Raw genomic sequence first — 16649 nt, forward strand, 5'->3', positions numbered from 1 at the left:
TACCAGCTGTCCTGCCAGAGGCCCCAGTAAACGCAGCGAGTGAACCTCCCCATTTCTGTTTATCTACCAGCCATTTCCTTCCAGATTTACTCTTTGGAAATAAAATGCACTTCCAACTTCCACAAATACCAAGGAGAGAGAGAGAGTTGTGTCACCTAATCTGAAGCGCAACATATTGGAAATGGAACACAACAAGGCATTTTAAGACTATATCCTTTGTCCATCAGTTCTGCTAAGTGATTAGAAAGGGAAGGGGGGAAAAAAGAGGCAGCAGGGAAATAAAAAGGTATGTATGGGTGACAGAGAGCAAGAGGGACTAAGGAAAAAGTGAGAGTACATGTGGGAGATCAGGCACACAACTTTCATGAGCAGTGCTTTGCAAATCAAGCGTGTGCTATGCGTCCATAATGTTTTAGAATAGTTTGAGTGCTGCAAAGAGAGCCTTATACATATTCATGCAGCAGAAGGAACATGACACCTGTCTGTAGGCTGGCTGGTTAGGTTAAATCTTTGTGCTAATGTGAAGCATATGCAGAAAGGGCAGGGTGATTATGCATGGTCAAATGACATGCTTTTTCTAAGGATAGAGGAATGACAAGCTGTAAAATTGCTCAGCGTTTGATGCCCTTATTTTTCTTGCTGCCTGAATACATTTGTGTTATTTCAGGATACACAGATTTTTGTACATATTCTCTCTGAATGCTCCATTTGGTTTAATATAAAACTGAAGACAGTTTAAGCCTTGTGTCTTGCTACACTGCACACTTTTACAGGTGCATGCACAATGCTTGTTGATCCCATATTGTAAAACGCTGGAGTGCTCCTGCAAATAAATAGGTAACACAAGTCCAAGTGAAAAACTAGGACACAAGTAAGTCACTCCGTCTGCCAGTGGAATGAGCAGAGAAACAGGGGTCATCTGATCACATCAGTAACAGATTTGGGGATTGTCACAACCACAACAGAAGTGAAATATGTCAGGAAAAGGGCAACAGCTGGGTTCATCTGTGGGAATGTGTCCAGACAGGCTTTCTAAAGTTTCAGCAGTGCTCCCGCATTCCCATGCCGCAGTTTTGAGCTGTATTATCCCCACACTGCATCTCAACATGGGGAAAAGTATAAACTCATACTGATAGGATACTTCACATGTCATCTTTTTCTCTGGCAGTCTGAATTTAGGTTATTGCTTAAGGGGAAGTAAGAAGGTACCAAGAGATATCTTTGGGAGGGCAAAGCCATCTGAGGCAAATTCACACTTAAAAAATGCACATACTTATAATTACCAAGCAAAAACAACTAAAAAAAAGTTAACTCGAGTAAATATTCAACACCACTAACTTTTTCTTCATTTTCTTAAGTTGCAACTGCAAACCTTTATGTATTTTTATTTATTTCAGTTTTAAGTGACAGACAAGATGTTGTAAATAACTGAAGAATAAGAAAACAATAGTGTTACAAATAAGACACACTTATAGTCAGGCCTCCTGAATCAACCTATTTTCACTAGAATAACAGCTGCAAGTATTTTTGAATTTGCCATAACTAGCTTTGAACATCTATAGAACTTATTAGTTCCCTTATCAGTTTGAAAAATAGTTCAAACTCAGTCCGCTAGCGTGGGTGAGTAAATCAATTTTAAGGTCCCATCACATATTCTAAATTGTATGGGTCAATAACACATGATCATGTTTTGATCTAAACTAAGCCACTGTAGCTCTTACTGAATGGTAAAGATCACTGTCCTACAACCTGTCTTTTCTCTTTATTTAACTCCATCTCACTCTGACCGGTTTTTCTGAACCAGCTGAGGTAAAACATTTCCACAGTGTTATGCTGCCACCATCATATATAACTATAGCCAAGGTGATAAGCAAAATTGGTTTCCCTCCATGCACAACAATTTATATGTTAGCCAAAAAGTTAAGGCCTCATCGGAGCAGAATGCCTTCTTTCATATAATATTTACTATGTTGTCGACTATGGCTTTCTTTTCAACAGAATTTCTTACCATCTTGCCATAAAGGCCTGATTGACAGAGTATGCAACCTATATTAGTCCTGCCTACAGATCTACCCACTACAGCATCGCATCTCTGATGTTCCTTCAAAGTCACCATGACTGTCTGATTGATGCTCTCCTTGCCCAGTGTGATAACCTTTTGGGACATTCATGTTACACCACAGGTTTTAAGAAGCATGGCTATTTTAGCCAAGAACTGCATCTAAAAGCAGGGTGAGTTGGACATTGGTAAACAAATGGTCAGAAATGAGGAAATCTCCATGCTCTGACATCCTTCCCATTTATTGCACACATCTCTTCCTTTGAAATGGATCTCTGTGAATTTCATGGTTGGGTAATTATCTCTCCATTTGAAAGTAGACATTAGTGAAGATATCCCACCACTCTTACAAGGATCCTATTAAGACAGGTAATTAAAGGCGGTGCGAAGGAAAATTGGCTGAGGGATGCATTTCAAAAAGAGCTTCAAATATGGGCAATAAATCTCCCGCCTGCCTGTCTTTAGGGTGCTCTGTTTGACTGTTTTATTCAGAAGCCTCTTTTGGCTGGGGTCTGGGAGAAACATATGCTAACAGGATGGGGGACTAAGAAGGTGGCCAAGTGGCAGCCATTTTGTAGGTGACCTACTTCTGTTTTAATGAATAGAGGAATGGGAGAATATAAGAAGGATTTGCCAAAGAAAGCCATTTGTCCTTGCAGTGCCTTTAGTGCTAGATGTGGTACAAACATTTTAGAGCCCAAGGCATCTGTAGGTGAAAATAATGCTCTTAAAAAACACTGATGGTGATTTATTTTAATTCATATGTCAGCTACCATTACAGGGGAATTCATCATAACCACTTGATTTGCATTCTGCTCAACATTTGACCCAGCTCTGCTTCCCTCAACGATTTAGGACTCTAATCATATTATGGTATTCCAATGAACATGCTCATCCCCTAACACCCTCTATTGCCGAACAACTGATGAGTGAAGCCATTATGAATTGACTGAACATTCAAGTGGAAAAAAGCCCTGCTTGAATTCAAGGACTCGCCGCAGCGTGAATATTGACTGTGCAGGGATGACGTGAGAGAAGGACAATGGAAAGCAAGGGACTGCAACAACTGGAAATGGAAACAATCAATATCACATAACATTCTTGTGAGAGGAGGCATGGCAGAAAACACTCTGATGCACAATTGAACTGACTGCTACCGAGGTATGTGTCAATCTAGCTCCTGCAACCACAGAGGGCTGAGAACAAACTAAGGGCAGCAGATTCTTATGTGGAGGGAAGAGAACCTCACTGAATCACCTTTAAATGTGGACAAATGACTTCCATTATCTTCTCTGAATTGAATTCCAGAGATTCACTGTCTTAGAAAAAAGGGAAATCTGACTGAGGAAAGCACACGCTGTCTTTTGTCTCTTCCCTTTCAGTCTTTTCCAGACCTGGGACCTCGGCCCAGAGAATATGATAAACAGTTCAATTCATACAGCATAACAAACTGGAGTTTCATGTGAAGCAGAACTTTTGCCAGACATTTGCAAACATTTGTCTGCCAGACAACTAATTTTGCCTGACAACACTAACACTGTTACTGATACTGTTGCACATGTGTGAAATCCATTCAAGCTCGGTAAAATGGATTGAAAAAAAAAAAAAAAATTCTACATTGACTCATAGTAAATCATCATATACGGGGCCTTATAAAAGGCATTCCCAATTATTTAACTTCATATATTGTATTTTCTTGCATTTATGTGTTACCAACACATAATAGTGCATTTGTAAAATTGTGCTTATTTTAATTTCTGAACAGAGGCAACCATGTCTGTGGGTGTTTTCTGTTTGATACTCATTCTTTGGGGGGTTTTCTCTTATTGTGTTTCATGCATGTTTTGTTTTTTTTATTCTTAGTTCTTAGTCTTAATTGTGTTCTGCTTTTCGCATATTGGTTTAAAATAACCACTTTAGCTTTGGGCTTTAAGGAAAGTAAATCCTTTTGAGTTGGAAATCATCCCTCTGGATTTATCATGTTCTGCTGCGTATGCTTTGGTTGGACCTCACCAACATAAGATCAAAATACTTTCAATGTCCTGCTGTCATGGAAGCAAAAAGTGATTCTACAATATACTGACTGGGACACAATCTATAGTCACCTCCACTTCATATTTTCATTTCTACTGATTTATCATTCAGAAAAATTTGTTGTTGTAATATACGCAATATGAAAACGTTAAGGATTGATAAATACTTTTTAAAGGAACTGTAAAAGAATATATTGGCTACTTCACAAAAACATATCCACAGAAAGAACCTCAAACTAATAACCGCACAGTGTTAGGGGATAAGAGTACAAAATTACTTGCCTTCCACAGACAGCAGCACCACTATGAAAACATAGGTAAACAATTCAAATAATAGTCCTATATTCAAATATGCATGCATATTAGAAAGAGCACCACAAAAGGCCTCGAAATAAGCTTTTTAAAGTATTCTCTTCTTATGGGAACACTGAAATTGTAATGCTTCCTTCCAATAACATCTTCTTGATGCACAAATGAGATACTCCTGTTCATGGCCTTCACATGCATATGAACACACCATTATGCTGTACCCGCACCTATCTGTGTGGAATTTGTCTTCTTCAGAGAGAGTGAATCAGTTTTTGTGTGTTTGTATGTGCGAGTGTGCTCCTTGGTCCTCTTCTCTATAATTCTGTGAGCTAAGATAATGAGAATTTTATCTGCAGCTCCTCCGAGGCGTGGGGCTCTGATTGAATGGGAGCAGAGTGTAACGGATGAGACGAGTGATAGCAAGCCGCCTACGTTACACTCGCAGGCTAAGGCATGGCGAGCTTTTGCTAAGGGGAAGCACTGATCGAGTATTTTGTCCCACCATGGAGGAAGGTAATGGAAGGTGCTGTGTACTTGTTACAAAATGGAAACCCCTCTTGGGTGGTAAAGATTTCAGTCGCATCTAGATAGCGATAAGAATCACTATGTATTTAGAAATGAGGCATGGAGACGTATGGCTGTGTAAGGAAGACCGTTCATGAAAATTCAAGCTGTTAAAGAGCAAAGAAAAAAACTTTAGAAAGTGACTAGACTGAAGGTGTAGTCAGTCTAACCTGACTACACCTTCCATCTCTACAGAGCACATTGCCACCTGTACCCTTTGTCTTATAATTTTCATAATTAATCATGTTCATCCAGAAAGATTTCCTTAATAACATCCCTAATAAGTCTGATGTCAGATTGAGCTTTTGAGCCAGCAGACAGTCATGGTAGAAAAATTAAAAACATTAATCAAGCTCCACCACTTCTACCAAATGTGGAAAGTAAAAATAAAAACCAAATAAAAGCCATGTTTTATGATATGTATGCTGTTTTAAACACCATTTCATCATACAGTTAACAACATTGTCCTAAAGTAAGGTGTCTTATGATATTCATGATGCAACAACTGATACTAGTAGTCCCTCTACTTTGGTCCTTCCTTGTTCTTGTCCAAAGACTGACTGGGGCGGCAATAAAAACATGTTTTTTTAAAAAAGAGATATTTGTAAGCTTCATAACTTAAAATATTAATTTGTTTGAAACTTTCTTTTTAACAGCACTACAAAACGATTATAAACACAAAACATTAAAAAAACAATTACAAAAACTTATTAGTTTAGATCTTAACTTTGAACCTAATGCATCTGTACTTCTGTTTATTTTCTTAGAGTTGCTTTGGGTATTTCTGACTAATCATAAAATCTTGTGATTAAAAAATATCCAAGATTCATTATGCAATCTAAAACCAAATGTTTTCTTCAAATGATAAAGCTGATCAAGAGTAGAAATGAGATTTTAAAATAGATAATTTAGAACTAAATGGTAAAAATCGAGCAACTGATTAGTGGGATTATTTGTAGTTTGAAGTTTGTAGGTGAAAAAAACCCATCCCTGCAGAAATCATGAAATGAATAATGATCATTTTAAGACATATATGTCAATTAGAGTGGGAGGTAGTAGATAATTAGCAGGATTTATTCATAGCTTCAGACTAATGACTACAATGATAATTATTCATATGGAATATGAATAAGATTTGTTTTGATGAGCATTAACATGTATAATAAAATTATTAAACATAGCTTCAATAGAAAGGGTTTTGGTGCACTTCCCATGTCAGATTCACAAGATTAAAAAACAGATTTGTTGGTATGACACTATACATATACTTTTAACACAATTTAACATAAATGGCAGTGCAGACCATGTCTTAACTATAATCTGATGGGGCGCCCATCAGATTATTGTCAAGATTCGTTTTTGTTGTTTTTTTGTTTTTTTAATTAAAATTAGAGTTGTCTGACTAAGAATGAAGGATTAATACTTTGCTTTGCAAGTCAGAGCTATGCAGCAGGAATCAGTTGGTTGTCATGCTGAAAGGCTTGAGTTTTGGCTGAGTGGCTCACAAAACAGGAAGGCAGAGAAATTGCAGTACAGAACATGCGCTAATTCACTGGGTGTACTTACGAGGCATTTCGGTCTTTTAGGAATTGACATATTAATGTATAGTTACTAAATTCTATATTTAATGTTTTAATACATGGCATTTTGTAATTCTGTCTATATTTCTCACAGCATGGACTGAGTCTGATAGTAGAGATACAGTAGTAAGAACAAATGAGTCATATCACATTCCTTTCCATTTATATATTTTTATAGTTTAGTTGAAGAAATGCGATTATCTAGTGACACAGAAACTTTTTACTCTCAAACTGATTAAAAGATGTCAACAATGGGGCGTGTGGTGGCGCAGGGGGTTAGCATGCCCCACGTTTGGAGGCCTTAGTCCTCGACGCGGACGTCGTGGGTTCGACTCCCGGTCCCGGCGACCTTTGCCGCATGTCTTTCCCCCTCTCCTCACCCTCCTTCCTGTCTGCCCACTGTAGAAAAAATACGAGCCACTAGCGCCGCAAAAAACTCTTCGGAGAAAAAAAAGAGAGAAAAAAAAGATGTCAACAACAAAAGACAAAAACAAACTGTTTATATAATAATACTATTCAAACCGAGCAGTACGGTTATGTCTTTAAGAAGCTTGAAGCTGTGACACAGCGCTAACATAACCAGAAGGCGCAATGCAACTGCTATCAAAACAGTCACTATGTCATTTAAACACACAATAAATTAATGTCTAAAATAAAGTCTGTTTTCATCTATTTTCACCTTGCCACTTTCCTGTGTCCATCATTTCCACACACAGGAAGAACTGACCCCTCAATCAGACAAAGTCTTTTGGCAAATCTTTCATAATACCAGTGGAGGCTGCTAAAGCCCTCATCCTTGAAATGCTTTGCACAAACAAAGGCGACTTTCCCAGCGATGTGGGTACATTTCCAAAAAAAGTAAAATGCGAAGAAGGTCTGATACTTGGGGAAAGTGTAATGCATTGAGTGCATTAATGCACCCAACAACCAAACATTTTACTTATCTACTTGTAGTTTTGGCATCTTTAAAGTTACAAAAGTGCTGTAAGAGACACAAATCACGGACTCAAGAAATTGTTTAGCCGAAATATAAAGATATCTGCACAGCATAAAGAGGGACTAAATGAAACTTTTCTGAACTCCCAGAGACTCCAAGTAAACAAAGAAGGGGATTTTGCATTATATGTTCCCTTTAAAGAACCTGCAGCTATAATTGGAGCAGTTGGTTCTATGAAGAATTGACACATTCACACCACACACACATTAATTTCTGAAAAATATCTATTGTTTTCTCTTACCTCACAATTATTCTAACTTTGTGTTGAAGAACTTAAAATTTTCTTTAAAAAATATCAGGAGGCATCAATACTTGCACAGCACTGCATCTAGTAATGAAATAAAATTAACAAAAGCCCTGTCTTTTTGCATACTTCAGCTGATATCCACACATCAGAAATGGTCCAAATAAAAGTCCTGAAATATGCAGTCACACGTGCTCCATTAAAACATGCTATAATGCTACTGATGCAGTTTGGAATCTTTTGTCTTGGATCCAAATGATTTTTGTACGACTACACAGACAATTGTGTTAAAAATAATCCCTGGCTCTTAATTAAATCATAACAAGGGGCACAAGCAAAAACAAATGGCATGTTGGCTTCATTGTTGTGAAAAGACTTATTTTTCATTTGTGAGATTGTATAATGAGGACTGCTGTGCCATAAATAATATTCAGACTGTGGTATTGTTCTGGCCTTTAAAAGTCCAAAACAAATCGAAATACCAAGCTCCATCTCTGACTCCAGAGCTTAAATTGCACATTCATTATAGTTTCAAAAAGCTTGTTAAAAACAAAAGAAGAGTTTAAATAAACATATAAACAAAATTTAAAAGCAGTTTGATCTAACAGTGATTGTGTTTTTGGTTCTTTTGTTTGCAATCTCTGAATGTATGGCATGAGTGTTCAGTCGGCATTCCCTGTAGTGTTTAGTCAAATCATCCAGATGCCAGGCAATCTCACAAGTGGATCGATGCAAAAGACTTCTTGTTGAAATCACAGATGCCAAGAGCAAGGACAAACAGGCAGCCAACATCTTTCTGTCTGTATGTCCATCTCTGTTACAGACACACACACCCTCTGTGGCACAAAATGATCTGCCACTCTGACAGGGCGACTGCTGGCACCCATTTATCAACACTCGGCTCATCCAAAATATTGTCTCTCCTTCTGGCAGGAAGGGACTCACACACATACAAAAAGCACAAATAGAGAGAAGGGGGAAAACATGGGAGCAAACAGTTTTCCCACCAAACTCTTCAATTAGGTGAGCAGATGCATGTCAAGAAAAAAAAAAAGATTGCTTGAGAGATATCAGGTGCAGAGTTAGACACATAACATCCTTTCTGCAATCTGCATTCATCCCTAACTCCAACCCCTCCCTCCCCACGCATGGCATTCATCTTCACTCGACCTTTTTCTCCCATCATTACTCCTCCTCCAACTCTGATTATCTATCTGCCTTCAATTTGTGTCGTACTCCTACTGGCTTTCATGCCCTATCCCTTCTATTGGACCATCTAAACTCCCTTTCTTTAAATTGGTTCCCTCTCCCTGGAGCCATTCTCCTTGATCACCTCTACAGTCTCCTTTCCGGCAGTTACCTCCGTGCTGCACTAACTACTTGGTGTGTATATAAACAGATTTCATTAACTTTACAGATTTGTGTCAGGAGATTTTAAGCATTTATACATTTCCTTTACATAAGTCCCATCTTCAGAAAAAATGGGGAAAAAACCAGAATGGACAATGGTATGATTTTAATGCATTTATTTAAATATCCTCATTTTATCCCCATATATGCGGTTATTTTCCCATTGACTCTTTGTTCTTAATACCTTAGACATGTCTTTTTTTAAAGCAAGGCAGATGAAAAAGGAATGAAAAAGCCCTCTTCACTTTTAATGCCAGGTCACACACCCATAAATCATCCACTAACTCTCCACAACCACAACAGCCTGTTCTGTTTCAAGAGTCTTTGACCATACTAGAATATTGTGTTATTCCCTCTCACTCCTCCCTTTTTGGCTCCCACATTTTTCTCCCTTACCTTCTGCTCTCCCCCATCTTCACTGTCTATTTCTTTTCTTATCTTTTATTCGCTCAGCTATACTCTTTTCCATCACTGTCTTTTCCTATCTCAAGCACTCTTTCTAGGTATCTTTATCTCAGTCATCTTTCTTCTCTCCTGCAGCTGTGCTGCCTTTACGTCTTCGGTGGGTTTATTTTCCATGTTTCTCTATTCATTCTTGCATGTCTAAACTTTCAGCTGCTTTTATCGGAGTGTGTAAAGGAACAAAGAAGGCAATCTGGGTGGCAATATTGTCCAAAAAAGGAGAAGAATCTAAAATGGGGGAAAGCAATTCAGAGTTGCTTTTTCTTTTTCACTTCACAATTGTGTCCTACTTATAATCTTTTGTCTAATGTTAATAACTTAGAGAAATTACCTGATTTGAGTAACCTTTACTGTGAACATTGTTGTTCTTTATCCTGCAAATATATGTCTAGACATGTCAAAATTATAAATTTGTGTGCATCATTCAATAGGCTGCTTAGTCAAAAAAAAAAAAAAATAAATCCATTGAATGATATCTAAAGTAGTTCTAAATTAGGGCATTAGTTTGATTTTCAAATTAAACTATTTTTTATTTGAACAACTGAACAAACCACATAAATAGTCTCTTAACCTCCCATCCTTCCCACCAGCTCTCATAAACCAGATGCGAGAGCAATCTCACCTGCAAACACAATTAAATTGCTGGATCTTTATAAAGTGCTTTTACACTTCAGCTGTGAGACACTAAGCTTACTATAGGTGAGTTGACCAAATGTGATGGAGAAGAAGAGGAAGAAGGTGAAGAAATGGATGGATGGATGATACTGACATGGTGAAAAATACAAATACAAATGAAGTGGCAGTGAGAAAAAAGGAGAGCCATCATCTAGCACAGTTGCTGGCCACAAAATGACAGCACTGTGGCTTAGTTTATGCATGAGAAGACAGACTGTGTGTGCACATGGATGAAAAATCCCAACCTTCTGTATCAGAGGCATCAACATCATGAAGGTGGACCCTGCTAATTGCAATATGTCGGCGGGAACAAATATGTAGGTAAGGCCACGCAAAGTGTTTTGACAATGCCATAACTAGAGTAAATGGACATCACCACAACTCTGGGACCAATGAAGATGCATTATAATTATATCTGAAGCCTATTAGTCTGAAATTACTCCTTGCTTTCCTAAATTTGGGACTTTTTTGGCTACAAACCTTTGGACTCATACAAAGAAAGGTTGTTGAAGTAATACAGCTGCATGAATAACAAATTGAAGGCAAATCAGCTAATCATAATTTTATTCACTCAATTTTGAGCAGGCAGCTTGTAGCACATCTCAATAAAGTTTGGTGTCCAAGTAAAATGCAATATGAAGTACTTTCACTGAATGACAAAAGTGCTGATATGGGATGATGGTCTTTTTGAGTGAGACATAGTAAGTAAATAGCTTTAATTTTATAATTTCAACCCTGGATGTCATATTAGTTCATGATCTTGTTTGAGACAGAAACAGATGCAGGAAACAGCTGCCTTTTTCTAGCACAATTTGTTAGTGATGAGGTCTTCTCTCTCACAGCATAATCAGACTGAAAGGTGGAGGTAAAATAATTACGTCATGACCAGATATTTCCTCCAAGAAGGTCTGCTGAGTTCTGCAGAAACGAGGGAAACCAAACCGTGCCAATCACACTGATGTGAATGTAATAACTGACTAAGATTAACCTGCCAATCTTGTTAGTATAAAACTCAGGAAAAAAAAAAAACTACTTGTGGCTGTCTGAAGGCAACTGTATCAAACATTTATAGCAAAGACTCTTGTGATTGCTCATTGGTATGAGTATAGGGGTCTGCTAAGCTGCATTAGGTCTTGGCAAGTTCATTAACCAGCATGAGGAGGAAAGGACAAAGAGTGAGGAAGATAAAGTGTCTTGAATCTAGATCAATGTTCTGCTCTACTGCATGGGAGGCTACAGGAATCATCTGAGGAGAACGTGCCTAGCATTGGGTGCAGCAGTGTACTTAGAAATGGATAAAATTCTGATTTGCTATTTTAAATAAGGAGAAAGAAAATATATAGCAAATGAATTTCTGGTTAAAGTACATACATATGGTCAGTGGTCTACTAGTTATCCAAAATCAAGCTCCAGGCCCCAGAGCTTGATTTGTGACCTTGCAAAGATAACTCGGGTGTCCACAGGTGTTTCCGTCCTTCCTACCACACTGAGGAGACGTGTCAACTCTGACACAACAACGATGTTCAGAACGTTTAGCTCCTCAGTGTGAATCTTGTCCATCAAGTCCACCCTGCCAATGTGATGGACTACTTAAATAAGTACAGTATGTCATATTTGCTCACGGTGACAGACTGCAGTTTCTGTAATTACATGATAGCAATAAATTAGTGGTTTGGACTGCCTAGAAGATGTCCGCCAGATGTCTCGGATGAACCTGATAAGCCCAGCTACACAAACAACCAGAAAATAAGAAAGAAAGCAGAAACTGCAGACAACAACTGACACCTCATCCTCTCCGGATGACAACAGCTGCAGTGATGATATCTAGATAGGAACTTCACTCCTTACTGGTAAAAGAGGGAAGCAGAGAGAAAGATTTACAGAGAAAGGGAGAACTGAGTCTCCTACCTTTATGAAGATGTCCCAAGGGACCGTTTTCTCCCTTAAGTACATTTTAGAAAACGAACTCGAGGCTAAGGATTCAAGAGAAAATATCTGAAAGACGCTATACAATTTCATAAAGATCACTGCTTTGGCAAACTGAAATGTGCCCACAAAATACCAGAAGGGAAGAATGTTTTTGTGTGTGTTTGTATTTTAATGTACTCGATTTGTGCCAGTAGATCTCAAAGACAGATGCTAGAATATTATTTGAATGAAATTGGGTGCAAACTGGCTCAGGAGACAAGCTGACTGGCACTTGTTGCTGGCCAAGCCCAAAGTCCCTGTTCTGATCATTATGTTGTGTTATTCCAATATGTTAGTGCTGCTCCACATTCAACCAGTTATTTTTTTATTATGTTACTGTGTTGTCTTTTTTCCCCCTTCAATTTATTTTTGGCTGTCTCAACTGTTGACTTTCTTACTTCTAAGGTGAAATATGCTTGGGGAAGCAGTCTCTACAAGGAAGTAGAGATTCATCTATGACTCACAGCAAAGTTTATGTGCAAGAGTAATAAAATAACTCAAGGACAATATGACACTTTGTGAAAGGGAAAACAAAGGGAAGGCACGATGCATATAAATCATAAAATACACAGAATCAGCTACTTATCATGTAACGAAAAAATGAAATAGCTTGTGGTTTTTCCAAAGGCAAAACCTGAGGTAAATGCAATAACAACTGATGCCCCATGAGCATAATAAGAGTATGAAGAGCATTTTTTAAAAAGTCCTAACAAGTATACTATAATCAGAATTATAAAGGGAAAACTTCTACCCATGATTAACCAACATCACTAACTTTGTTGTTAGTGATGCAAACAGTTTATCAAATTTGGTTTCATTTCAATCAACAATTATGAGCAATTGTTGCATACAACAATCTTACACCAGTGGAAAGAAGTTTTATCCTCTTATATCTTGACATGATCATTTCCTCAGACTACATGAAGGATTTTTAATTCCATAGCATTTTGTTTTCAAAGAATATGAAAACTCTGATGAATCAACGACACGTCCTTATAAGATACCTTATCAGCATGACACCTGGTCTTTCCATTTCTGCATCTTCAACATAAAACAAAAAAATTACCACCTAAAATACTAAGTCACAATTTGAGTTATCAGCCATTTAAAAGCATAGAAAATGCAAGCTCAATGTCATTTTTTTCCTTCAAACTTTAAGCGTACTAAGATAGCTAAATCTGCTAGCATATTTTAAGCGTACATTTCCAGGTCACCCTGAGAATGTTGTTCAATAAATTTATTCTACTGAAATTTTAAAGGATGAAATTTCCCCATTTTAATCCATAGTTAGCATAATTTCAGTGTGCAAAAATACACTTTGTTTCGTGGTTGTTCATGCAAACAAAAGCCCTGACTTTTATGATAAACTGGCTACAGAATTTCAGAACTTATTTGTCAAGTTTTTCCATCGAGACCCTAAGGTAAAATTAAACCTGACCATTTTTATGAGCACTAAATTAATGGCTGTCAAATGGATTGCTAAATATATAAACAATAAGAAATCACTAGGAAGAAGCTCGGCTAAATCATTGTAAAAAGTTTACAGGTCCAGAGACACTGGGCAAAACGTTTGACAGCAGAGAGAGCAAAAACAAACAAAAACATCTGCCATTATTCAATTCCCATTTGTGGCATATCTTGACCTGATGAAAGAGAAATGAATAAATCATGCTCCATTAAATGTCATTATGCCTGTTAGCAAAATCTAATTCTACTAAAGTTCAGCGCTGGTTTACAAATTGAATGTAATTGCCCAGAATGCAAATGGGCTCGGCTGTTTGTGTGAATGTGAGACCAAGCGAGTAAAAAGAATGTGAGAAAGAAAGAAAAACAATGAGCAAGTGGAGGAACAGCTTTAAGCTGCGACATAATGGGCAACACTTAGTCTTCAGAGTTTTCATTCAAAACTCGAAGCTGGTACAACGCCAGGGAATTGTGGATTGTCAAGGCTTTAAAAACTGATGGTTTCATTTCAAGGGGGGGAAAAAGAGATGAGATGAGGGGAAATGTAATTACCCAGCTAGAGCTGTGTGGGAGTTTTACTGTTTGATAATTATCCCTTAAAGGCATGTTAAACTTTTCCTTAGCTATCTTTACAAAACTCCACAGAGACACAGCAGTAGAAGAGGTCACTGTGCTTCAGGGAGGAGACAAAGATAAGATAAATGTCAAACAGATGAAGGATAAGTTCAGTACAGGCCTGCTGAACAGCTGAGAACAAGAAAGCCAGACAGACTTACAGCAGACACTAAAACAATACATTATAAAACCACACTTAAAAGACAAGTTATCTTCGTAAGGACACAGAAATGCATCAACCTGTAAAGGTATCCACTGAAGTAAATGTTTCTTTCCTGAAAATTACATGTCCGTTTTTGGATGAGCATCAAAGCATGCAGCATTTTAGAAATGGATGACTGCAAAAACATTTACTCAACTTATTTTACCATGCCATCTGTCTATTTTATTGTTGCACTAGCACTCGCAAGCATGGACACCGTACACATCCACTCTCTGATGTAGCTTTGCTTTTGCTCCACACCACAAATTTGATGGCAAATGGACATAAATGGTGAGTGAAAAATACTGAATTTACCACATTACTTTACTGTCCATAAATTTCTGCAGTATAAACAAGTGGCAGGAAATGCTAACCCCACAGCGCTGTTAGAAGCAAAAGCTCAATTTAAAAAAAATGTGATCATTTATATTCCACATGAAAACAAAATGTGGAGCGCACGGTCCACATTGCAAGATCCCTTCTGTAATAAAAACTTCAAGCTACAATCTTTGTAAAAGAAATTTTTAAAAAGCTGTGAACCGACACCTCCATAAATGTGTCATCCGTTATGCTGTACAAAATGTTTTTTATTACGATGAAGACAAATGCCAAGTTTTATTTTTTGTTTTTTTCATGTAGTTCCTACTTTATGAGAAACTGTGCCAAGCTCACTGTTGTGTTCTCCCACAGTAGCACAAATAAAGTGCTCTAACTGGACACAGAAAATGTTATAATTCCCAGGGTTATAATTAGGGGAGCTTTCTCTCCCCAATGCTTATTGGGGTCTAATTTAGTCATTTGTACATAGTCCGAGTCAATTTAATAAAAATCAATGTCATGCACAAGTGAAACCAGATTTTTTTTTAATACATTGTATTAAGAAACAATTTTTCTTACTATATGACTCTTAGCTAGAAAAAAACTATTCCTGTTGTAGGTGAGAATGAGGTTTTTATTTTTAACTTTCTTTAATTTCAAAAAGTAAGATTTAATTTAGACTAATTCAGACAGAAAGGTTGGTATTTGGCATATCAACCTTTTATGCTGGCTATTCCTCCACAAGCTTCTCACACTAGTTTTCTGGAACTTTAACCCATTCCTTCCGAGTACCCAAACATGTAGTTCAACCCAAGCATTGTTTCCACAATGCTTCACATGTACAAATTCTAAGATGAAACCAGCATTTTTAATTTTTTTCTCTCTGTGACCCATTTTCAAAAATTTTTGTGTCTGCGTGGATCCACTGCTTAAACATCAAAATAAACCCCAAAAAACTTTGTGGATACACATAATTTCACCTCAGTGTAAACTGGGCATAAAAGATGCAGCACACCATCTTGTAGCCTGGATTTTAAAATCCCTATTTAGCGAGTTCAGGAAAGAAACATAGTGAATACTTCACGCATTCATATGCATCAGACCTTTAAGAGTGTTCTGAGGCAGAACTCAAAGCAAAAAATTGCTTTAATGGCAAAGCTTTGCATCATTACCTGGAACCTTGCACCTCGCCTTAAATTTGGTACGCTCCCAGAAGGAATAATTTGTGATTTGTGAAAATGTGACTTCTAGCATTTTTAGAGGTTAGCCTCAGTAATAACTATTCATCCCAGTGGTGCACTTCAAGTCTTCTGTAAACCCCTGTGTTCTACCATGTGCACAGAGTCATCAGCTTACCTTCTTTATCAGTGGCATTAATCTGGGAGATACACTAATTAATAGGAGATTGCCAAGCGCCATAAACATGAGCAAAGGTGGATGAGGGAGGCTTTCTGAGCTGTAAGCAGAAGATTACAAGGAAGAACACCTGTATCCAAACTTGGAAAGCTTTTACTGTGCATCAAGATTCAGTACAATCATCTTCATTCTTTAACAACTGTCCAAGAGATGACCAACACAAGCAGGTAAATTCATATGTGAATACATACTATGATTAATATCACCCTGTGTGTTTTCCCCGTCAGGATGCAGAAGCCTTTCCTATCATGCCAGAGAATCAACTAGCATCTCTAAGTCTGACACCCATCTTGTCAGTACCTATATATGCATATGCTCATATATGTTAACTAT

The sequence above is a fragment of the Xiphophorus hellerii genome, chromosome 17, assembly GCF_003331165.1.
Source record: "Xiphophorus hellerii strain 12219 chromosome 17, Xiphophorus_hellerii-4.1, whole genome shotgun sequence".
Taxonomy (NCBI): Eukaryota; Metazoa; Chordata; class Actinopteri; order Cyprinodontiformes; family Poeciliidae; genus Xiphophorus; species Xiphophorus hellerii.